Source organism: Oryctolagus cuniculus, chromosome X (genome assembly GCF_964237555.1).
Source record: "Oryctolagus cuniculus chromosome X, mOryCun1.1, whole genome shotgun sequence".
NCBI classification, from domain to species: Eukaryota; Metazoa; Chordata; class Mammalia; order Lagomorpha; family Leporidae; genus Oryctolagus; species Oryctolagus cuniculus.
In genome coordinates, this window is record NC_091453.1 from 25482571 (window position 1) to 25493153 (window position 10583).

At 55.6% G+C, this 10583-nt stretch overlaps 1 long non-coding RNA gene across 1 annotated transcript; it reads left to right on the forward strand.

The window, feature by feature from the left end:
- Window positions 1-897: 897 nt before the first annotated feature.
- On the forward strand, window positions 898-6536 carry LOC108178772 (uncharacterized). Its single transcript, XR_001795496.3, has 3 exons — window positions 898-1090; window positions 5403-5501; window positions 6228-6536. It is a non-coding gene; the product is annotated as an uncharacterized lncRNA (long non-coding RNA).
- Window positions 6537-10583: the final 4047 nt, after the last annotated feature.

Consider the following 10583-nt stretch of genomic DNA (forward strand, 5'->3'; position numbering starts at 1 on the left):
GCGACTCCTCCTTCGCCAAGGTTGCGTCCAGGAGTGGACTCTCGCCCCTCCTCCCACCGCCTCCCCCACCCCATCCCTTAATTCACGTCTTGCTGCGGCCCCACACTCAAGGTCTCCAACACATTTTGGTACTCTCCACTTGGCTGCTTTACCCCTGCAGGTTTCCCTCAGGGTACTCGAGCAACAAGAGGTCCCTGCGGCTGGCCTGTCTGACAGTGAACACCCCTGTAGCTCCTGGAAGGGGCAGGGAGACGCGACATGGAGGCTCTCCACCGACTCACCACCTACACGGGGGGCCCTCTGTGCAGGGTCTCGCTGCTATTCGTCCTTGGATTCTAAGGGTCCTTTCAGCGCTGACACATAGGGGGCTTAGACACACGTGCTGTTCAACGAGGGCCACACAGAATGACCGTATGGTCCAGCAGCTACACTCCTGGGTCTCCACCCGCAAAGAATTGAAAGCAGGGAGTTGAACAGGAGCTTGTACACGGGCGCACACAGTAGCATCATTCCGAATGGCAATGACAGAAGGTCGGCCAGCAGAGAAATGGAAAACCAAACTGGAGTCTACCCACGCGTCGGAGTATTATTTAGCCATAAAAAGGAAGGGAATTCTGGTAGTCGTGACAATGGGAATGGTCCTCCAAAAGGTTATGCTAAGTGATACAAAAGGCCATCCAGTGTATGATTCCATTCGTGTGAAATGGCCGGGTGGTGGACTGGGAACGGTTGCTGGGGGTGTGGGGTCGCCACTAGGGGCGCTAAAATCTCCTGGAATTAGCGGCCGAGAACTTTGAGCAACACCACGGGCGGTACCGGAAATTGCAGTTGTATGACCTATGCCTTGCAGCCCCGTCGGAAAACGCTGATTGCCATTATGCTGTGCCCTTTGGTCGCCAGGCCCCAGAACCGGGGAGCTGTCACCAACAGGGCTGGCTTCCCGGGCCCAGCTCGCTGTTAGCCGGGAGAGCTCCTGATCGCAGGCACACCCGGCTGGCCTGTGACCCTTTCTGCGCTGGCCTCCTGCCTCCTCCTGGCTGTGGGAACCCAGGCGACTTCTTACCTTCTCTGAGTGGCGGTTTCCTGCCCGGTGGGTGTGCTTCCTCCTTAGATGGGATAATAAATAATACAAATGGCAGCCAACAGTTAGAGAGCACTTACTGCTCCGTTGCAGGCGTGGGCAGGTACTGGCCAGTGTCCTGAATGTGCATAGGAATGGGGTGAGGGGGGTGGGGTTGTCTTGTAAATACATAGAGTCCCATTCAGCAAGTCTGGGGGCATGGCGGAGGGGCGGGGGGGGGGGGGGGCTGGGCGGGGGCTGAGCCCCTGCATTTCAGATGAGCTGCCAGGTGGTGCGTCCCAGGGCCCTAATGCTTTCCAGATGTGCATTCGTTTACTACCCCTCACCACAAGCCAGGGAGATCGGAGCTGTTCTGTTCCCATTCTGCAGACAGAGCTGCAGAGATAAAGCGGGTGAGGAATCTGACACCAGACCTGCCCTGCAGTGGGTAACCTTTCAAACGGATCTCAGCCTTTGCTGTTAAGAAGCCTATGAGGAGCCACCTTGACCTTGAGAGAATCACTGCTCTTCTCACAGCCCTTCCAGGTGGCTTCTGCTGTGTGGGCAGCTGAGTGCTTCCTCCTCTTGGCTCTCCTGTCCAGGAAATTGTTTGGGACTCCCCCAGAGTGGCGCGCCAGGAGCTCATTTCCCCGCCACTGTGACTCTTGTCTCCAATCCACAAGGCAAGGAAGCTGAGTCTCCCAGCCCCTCAGTGGGAAAGGGCACAGCTGGCGATGTCCCCGGAGCTCTATCCCCAGCGCCTACTCCAGAGCCTGGCACCAATGCCCCCCCCCAAACAACCGTCTGTGCCGTCTGTGCCTGTTATTTGCCTCTGTGTCTCTCAAGTCTCAGCTTCCCAATCTGTAAAGTGGAGATGCTAATACCTCCCCAGAGCCTTAGCCTGAGAAACCGGACAGCTGAAGCGTGAGCTTTTCCCACTGTACTGCAGATGGATGGCTGGACACCTCCTGTGAGCGCAGCCAGAGAGAGACAGCTGCGACAGAAGCATCTGCCTGCCCCGCCAAGTGCTTTGAGTGGCTCGGACCTGGGTGTGGGAGGGAGCCTCGGACAGCTCTGGGAGAAGAGAGGGAAGTCAGGCTCAGCATGGGTCTTGATCAAAGTCCAAGAAAATATTTGGACCTACGGCATGGATGAGGTTTCCCAAGCCAGGACAATGACAGCTGGCAGCTGTCACCCCAGCCTGTGTGCCCTGTTCAGAGTCCTCCTGGGTGGAGCTCAGTGGGGGGGGGGGGGTGATTGGGGAGGAGGAGGTGGGAAGCTGGGCGGAGAGAGAGCAGCCAGGACTAACTGGCGATGGGGTCTGCTCAGAGTTTGCACCAGAGGGGGCTGCCTGGAAGCGGTGCCTCCCAGAGCCCACGGAGGCTGCCCCCTCCCTCCTCGGGGATGGCTTCCAGAGGTCTCCCTGAATCCATATGTGGGTTTTGGCTGAGTGGCGGGGGCTGTGAAGGCTGGCTATGTGATTTGTTCAGCTGTCATTAGGGTAATTGCATAATATTTTCCCAAATTTCTCCTGCAGCTTCAGGCACCGTTTCCAAACTTCCTGCCCTAGCAGGGGCTCTGGTGAGAGGGGCTGGCCCTGAGCCTTCCCAGCCGCTGCTGATGGCCCCTGGGGGCAGCCTCTCCCAGCATTCCCATGGGACTCTACCAGCAGGGAGAACAGGCTCTCTGAAGTGGAGCTGTGGTGGCTTCATAGCAGACACAATGGGCACAGGCTTTTTGGCACAGCAGTGAAGTCACCACTTGGAACACTCACATCCCATATCGCAGTGCCTTTGGTTCGAGTCCTGGCTACTCCTCTGCTGATCCAACTTTCTGCCCAGGGAGGCAGCAAGTGATGGCTCAAGTACTTGGGTCCTCACCACCCACATGGGAGACCCAGATTGAGTTCAAGGCTGCTGGCTTCAGACTGGCCAAGCCCTGGCTATTGTGGACATTTGGGGAGTGACCCAGCGGACAGATTTATTCTCTCTCTCTCTCTCTCTCTCTCTCTCTCTGCCTTTCAGGTAGAATGAACTGAGGTGCCCATGCCTTGGCTTCCCAGGCCACCCAGGAAAGATTCTAGAGAATTCTCCATGGTGAAACAGCCAAGGAGCTCAAGGGCAGATCTGCCGGCTTTAGGCTGCAGGGCCCCTGATGCTTCTGACCTGCTGGCTGGGGGGTGGGGGTGGGGGGGCTGCACCGGGGAGAGCCTCGTCACTTAGCATCACGTCTGCTCCGACATGATGCCTCCGAGTAATGTAATTTATATTTCATGCACAATTGAAGCAGCTAATGGTGTAATTCTCCAAGGGAGAAACAAGTTGTTATAGTGTTAATTACATTGCAGGCGTGTTCCCTCTCCTTTGCCCCCCAAGTGCTCCGAGGAAAGTTACCAGGTACCCAGTGAGTGGGTGTCCCAGAACGCGGCTGTGGCGGGGTGGGCTGCCCTGATGCTGGGACAAGGCAGAGGGGCTGGGCTCGCACCACCCAGTGGCCTGGGCTTCCTTCACTGGCCTGTTCATGGCCTGCAGGGTTCTGTCATCACCAAAACTCTACTTTTAGGGATGGTGGAGTCGAGATGAGACATTTGAGAAAGGAAGCCAAACATCCAGACAAACTAAACTTGGCCTAGACGTCAGCAGCGGACACCATTTAGTTGGCCCTGGGCCTCTGAGGACAGACAGCTGGTACTGAGATCTTACTTCTGCCACTTGGAAGCTGGGAATCCCTGGGAAAAACATGCCTTCACTCCTCTGTGCATCCGTTTTCTCAGCTCTGGAATGGGGCTAATAAATTATGAGCCTCGTAGGGCTGCAGTGGGGATAAAATGAATGTCCTTGCAGTGTTTCGAATGCAACCGTCAAAGGGTTTTGGCATTTTCAAGGGAGTGCTGGAAGTGGAAATCTTCCCTCCAGTCATGGGAGCTAGTTTTAGTGAAATGGGACAAACGTGTTGCTTTTCAAAAGAGAGAGAGGTGCAGCTTTTGGAGGAATTATAGAACCATAAAGTCGAGGATGCTTCCCAGAAAAAAATGTAAGTTGAGTATTAAGAGGTAGATTTTTTTTTAAACTCCTGGCAAAAGAAATAAAGAGGAAAAGTAGGCGAAGGAAGGAAGGAAGGAAAGAAGGAAGGAAGGAAGGGGAAAGAGAAGGAAGGGAGGGAGGGAAAGGGAGGTGGAGGGAGGAAGAGAAGGCAGGGGGGTAGAGGGGACCATCATGGATTCACAATACACACACACGAGTTAGGCCAAACTTCCAGGACTTCTTTTATTTATTTATTTATTTATTTTTATTTTTATTTATTTTTATTTTTTTGGTAAGTCAGAGCGAGTCACCCAGTGGATCAGGGAAAATGAATATACACAATTGTTCTTGACTTCTGCAAAGCGCTTTTATGAAATCTCACAGCTCATCCTTAGGGAAAGGAAAGGACGAGCAAAAGTGGGCTGATGGGTAGTGTAGCTTGCTGAACTATAGCTGGCTGACCAGCAGCTGTGTTGCCTAATGTGGCTTTGAACTTCAATTCTGGTACCTGTTCCTGTATCAGTTAGGGCAGACCAAGTGCTCTAACAGGTAACCCCCAAAGCTCAGTGGCCCAAGCAGTAACCCCACTTTCTCCAGCCTAACACAAGAGGCCTTTGCCCCACCACCCCAACCACCACCAAGTCCTTCTTATACATGGACCCTTCTGTCGTTGGATGCTGCCATCCTCAGTGAGCAATTTTCAAGGCCGAGAAAGGTTAGAAAGGAAAAACATCTCAGGTGGGAGTTGCCTGCCAGCCAGGACTAGAAATCGTGCCCTTCACCTGCACCCGCACTCCACTGGCCCGGAGTCTTGCCACCTAGCTCATGTAGCCGAAGGGGGCTGGGGAACAAGGTTTGGCCACGTGGCCGCGAGGAAGAAGCAGATGTGAATATCAGTGCGCGTTAGCAGTGCCTTCCAGAAGCATTGATCTCCATCGATGTAGGTCTTCAGGGAGGCCTCTGGGGGGCCAGTGGATCTCCAGCCCCTGCCCTGCCCTAAGCAACGTTATTTTTATCAGTGACTTGCCTAAAGACATAGAATGGGCCTTATTATCCCTTTGGGGTGTAACTCATTCAGGCTCTCTTCCTGGGGGGATCTTCGGAAAGAGAACATGCCACACTGCGTGGATTAGTATCAAATGGACAAATCCAGTCCATCTGCCCAAGCTGGGTTCGCGTGTAGACACCAAGGAGCCCTTGTCTGCATTGATGATGCCGTCACACGGGGAGCTCAGCTCCTCTTCCCCACGCACTTGGCTCTGTCCATCCTTCTGCCTCCGTTCCTCCCGCCACGTGATCACCTCTATGTTGCTTTGCAGTGGAAACACCTGAGCCAAGGAAGGATAGCATCCAGTTTGGACAGCGTAGGACCTGGCCGGCTTTGGACAGGGAAGAAGGCTTCCTTAGCGAATTTCCAGGTAAGAGCACGCTAGAAATAAAAGCTATTATGACGGATGAAACGCTAAGCCTCAAAGAGATTTCGCTGGACTGCAGTGATGAGCGGAAGTCAAGGAAATTAAATTATACCTGTCAGGGACCCAGCAGGAACCATTCACACACTCGGGAAGTTTAATTGAAGAGAGTGTAATGAAGGAGCTCTTTACGGGGGCGGAGGCAGTGTTGAGCAAACTAACAAGGAATGGTGAAGCGTCCAGGGACCAGCGACTGCGGGAAGCTGCTCCCACTCGTAGGCCTGAAAAGGGCAAGGCGAACAAATGGTTTTGTCACAGTTCAGTGTGACAACCACGGCAGAGGGGCCACCAGAGAGCAGCTGTGGGTGTAAGTAAGGATACGCACCCTACAGGCATCCTGTGACTTGGGAAAGAGAGATTTAGAGGTGGGTTACATACCCAACCTCAGGACAGGTGTTTGTTTGGCAGAGAGCTTAAGAGACCCACATTCCATTTCAGAGTCCTGGGTTCGAGTCCTGACTCGACTTGCCATCCAGTTGCTGGCTAATGTGCACCCTGGGAGGCAGCAGGCAGTGACACAAGAACTTGGACTCCTGCCACCCACGTGGGAGATCCAGATTGAATTCTCAGCTATGGCAGGCATTTCATTTCCAAGAAAATAAATGAATAAATGAACATTAAAAATACACAAATACCCAACCTACTGTCTCCCCTCATTTTAAACTCCTTCAGGAACCTCCCGTTGGCCACACTCACGGCGGAGCCAGAGGGTCAGGGAGTGTGACGGGATCCACAGAAGTCAGCCGTGTGTTCAGACAAAAGACTGAAACTTGCGCCAAGTATCTGAAGCACGGACAGGCGGACTCAACTTTGGAACGCGCGCTGCCACCCCTCAGCGCCCCAGCGTATACGACATCACTCCTAGGAACTCCCGTGACAAACTGATTTGTCCCAGCTTTTCCCGCCACTGGCTTGCCCGTCTTTTCCGTTTGCTTGTCCGTCCTTCTGCTAACTTAAGACAGAGACGTTTGCGCCACTGCACCCTGGTACCTAACGCTTGACTCCCGGGAGATGCTCTGAGAGTACTTAATGAATGATGCGCCCCGCTAGGGGCCAGCCAAGCCCCAGTAGCAACGCGGGGAAGGCGATGCCTGCAGCCGGCGGGGCGTGCGAGTCTGCGACTGTGGCCATGGCAGTTTGAACAGAGTTCTTTGCTCTCTCTAAGGCTCAGCTCCCCCACGGCCACTGGGGGCATCTTGAAGACGCAAGGGCTAGTCTCCGGGATTCACCGCTAAGTGGCTTTGAGTGAGTGTTTTTGGTAAAGCCCAGTGGGACTGAGGAGAGAAGGCGGTAGGAACAAGTGTGTGATATCAGCCCCAGTCCCCTGGCGAGTGACTTTGGGAACAGCGGAGGTCGGAGTACAGAAGCAGAGTATTTGCCGCACACTCGCTGTTATTGATCAAGGGCTGCCCCAGGGGCGCAGAAATTCCCAGGCACCGTGACTCTCCCCACCCCGGGGAGAACAGGCTGCAGTACCCGCGTGCAGTCAGCCTGCAGAAGGCACAGGTGCAAGGTGCTGCTGGTGCACAGGGGAATGATCAGAGGATGGTCCCTTACCCCGGCACCCACAGAGCTGGCTGGAGGCTAAGGTTGCCGGGGAAACTGCTTCCCCTCACTCCACCTATTGCTGATCAAACCTGAGGCCCAGAGTGCTCTAGAGTAACTGAGAGCTAAAGGAGCCCCTCCCTCAGGAGACACCCGTTTCTTGGCCTCTGCCCTCCTCCGAGTCTCCCTGGAGTGTTGGCAGCCTTCAAGGGCGTCCTGGCTTGTTAGCCAACAGGACTTCCCCACGGTGGTCCCAAGAGCCCGCAGGGTGCGGCGGAAGCCGCTATGAGCAGAAGTAGCAAGGGTGGCGCAGTGCTCCTTGAGCTCGGCACACTGGCAGCTCTTTTGTCTTTTTCTCATCCTTCAAGTTCATGAACTGCCAAGACCCCGAGGCAGTGCGCATGGCCCGAAAGGCATGGGAGGGCGCCATCGCGACACTGCCTGCCGCTTCCTGGCTCGGCGAAGGCTCTTTGGGCTGGTTCCTGGCTTTGAGGGGCTTCAGTACTTCTCCTCTGCAGACGCTGATCCTCAGAGGCACACGAGGAGGAAAAGACTCATGGTCCCAGAGCTCATGGAGCCGGAGCCTCAGTCCCGGACGCCCTGAACGATGTGCTATGGGCTGAGTGTCTGTTTCCCTCCTCCCTGGCTCCCAATTTCATATATTGAAGCCCTAACCTCCAAATAGGAAGGGGTCAGGCGGTGGGGCCTTTGGTAGTAAATAGTGGGGTTCCCGTGATGGGATCCATGACCTTATAAGAAGAGGAGGGAACTAGGGCATGCGCTCTGCCCGCCCCTCCATGTTAGGACACAGAGCAAAGGTATCCCCCTGCCAGCACCAAGAACCGAATCTGCCGGCACCTTGAGCTTGGACTTCCAGTCTCCGGAACTGTGAGCAATGTGCCTGGTGCTTTGTGAGAGCAGCCCGAGCTGGGTAAGACAGGGTGCAAGGCACCTCCTGCCTTAAGGAGCTTACAATTTTTTTTTTAAGATTTATTTATTTTGAAAGGCAGAGTTACAAAGAGGCAGAGGCAGTGGGGAGGGCGATGTCTTCCATCTGCTGGTTCATTCCTCAAATGATTGCAATGGCCGGAGCTGGGCCAATCCAGAGCCAGGAGCCAGGAGCTTCCTCCAGGTCTCCCACATGGGTGCAGGGGCCCAAGGACTTGGACCATCTTCTACTGCTTTCCCAGGCCATAGCAGAGAGCTGGATTGGAAGTGGAGCAGCAGGGTCTCGAACCGGCGTCCATATGGGATGCCTGTGCTGCAGGCGGCGGCTTTACCCGCTACGCCCCAGGTGTGTGTGAGTTTTACGGTGCTGTGTACTGAGGTTTCCTGATAACCGCACACGTTGCCCCTGGTTACACCTAAACTTCGCCTTCCACCTCTTTTCCGGTGGTGACGGGAGCAGAAATTCCCAACATGTGAGCCAGACTTGATAACGCATGTTCCCTTGTAGTTAAGCCCCTGCCGAGTGCTTAGTGCAGCGCCTGGCCTGTGGTGAGCACGGTGTTCCCGATGGCGACACTACTGCTGCCTCTGCTGAAGATGGTAAAGCTGCTCACCCCAACAGAGCACCCCTGAGGCCAGGACCCCGCTGTGATAAACAAGGACCAAAGACTCCGAGAAGTCCATCATGTCAGACACGGGGTTCCGCCTGCGCTCACTCATTCACCCGAGAGCCAGGCATCCTGCAAAATCCAGGGCATCTGTGTTCTGAGCAAAACGGACAGGCTGTCTGCCCCCAGAGGGAGGGCTAACCGTCTAGCCAGGGAGACGGCCGGGGACCAAATAACCCCACGAAGGACGTGCAATTGCAAACGCTCTCAGCCTCCAGCGTGCATCGGAAGTGCCTGGGGGCAGTGGCCTGGTCAGGTGGCAGAGGGCTGGCCCTGCTTGCCACAGTGTCTGATTCAGGGGGCCTGTGCTGGGGCTGGCAAATCTGCATTTCTGAAGAGTTCCCAGGTAAAAGCGAGGCTTCTGTTCCCAGGCGCACGGTGTGGGAAGCACTGAACTTTGATGGAAGAGAGGTAGAGGAGTTTTTTAATCTGTGAGGACAGCCTGTGCCAGGGCCCTGGGGCAGGCAGGAGAGAATGAGGTGCTGTGAGGCCAGCCTCACTGCAGCCAGGAGCGAGGGGAAGCTGGAGAGGTGCATAATGTAAAGCCAGCAGGATGCAGAGCGCGCAGTAACCGTGTGACAACCACCCCCAGTCCGGTCGTCGGCCCAAGAGTGCTGGGAAGTTCCTGGAGGTGACAGCAGCTCAGGGTTACGGCCATATCAGCAGGGCTCTGGCTGCATTGCAAGGACAAGGTGTGAGAGGACCCAGGAGGCCAGTGAGGTGGCCCCGGGCTTCCAAATAGCCCACCACCTGGCTGCCGCCACCCAGAAAACAGACTACAGCCCGCCCCTCTGCCCTGAGCCCACGGAGGCCGGAGTGTTTGTTTTTCAAAGGTGTAAGCTTTGCCCAGCGGCTGGGCTCACAGACAGGGCAAAGGGATCTCTTTTTGTGCTGTGCCATGTGGCGTGTGTCCCCAGAAGTAGCAAATGTCAGGCCAGAGGCTGGAAACGTGGCCTTTTGCAAACATGAAAACTGTGGCAAGAAGCAGCACCAGTTGACAGTACGAGGGCTGCTCTCTACAAATGGAGTGTTTACAGAAGCGGGAAGTTCAGTGTTTCGCAGGCTTGGGCAGGGGCATCACGCTCCTGTGTTCCAGAGGGGAGAGGGCAGGGCGTGGGGGCGAAGACTGAACTCTGGAGCCGCTCCTTCCGGGCTTGAACCCCGGCTCGGGGTGTCTTCCTGCAAGGTCCCTCTTCCCTAACTGGAAACCAAGGCTGAGAGCCCTAAGGGTCGTGGCAGGGATAGGATGAGCTGAGAGAGAGAGTCAGGCCTGGTGTCTGTGCGCATGCTCAATGATGCGCTCTCACAATTGCTGCCTTACCAGGCCTGTTCCCAGGAATTCAGAGAGGATGCTTGGGCTTACTGTGGGCCACGTAGATGGATGGCTCTACCTGTTGTGAAACTTTTTAGAAGGCTATACAGGGGAAAATTGAGAAGGCTGGAAGAAGCCCATGACGCTGTCCTGGCCTGTGGAGGCGGTGGTGACGTGCCCTGCCCACAGCCGTGGGTTGCCCTGCGACAGTTTCTGCACCTGTACCCTGGAGCACACTCGCAGTGGCTCACACCTGCAGCCGTCCGCCTCCGGGCCCCCCCCATTGCCTATGCAGGTGGGATGTACCCAGGACTGTTCCATTCCTTCCCATGCCCCCCAGCAGCTGCTATCCAATGACTGTCCCACGATCCCTCCCCCGGGGTGGGACAACTTGGAGGCACAACTTCCCCTCCCGGGCTCCTGTGTGGTAGGTACCAGGCTATGGCCACCCTGCAAGGATCTTGTCTGGCTTCCTCCATCCCCACCCAGTGTCACCAGCTCCCTTATCAGTCTCCTGGGGGATGCTGCCTTCAGAGTCACCTTCCAACACGACTC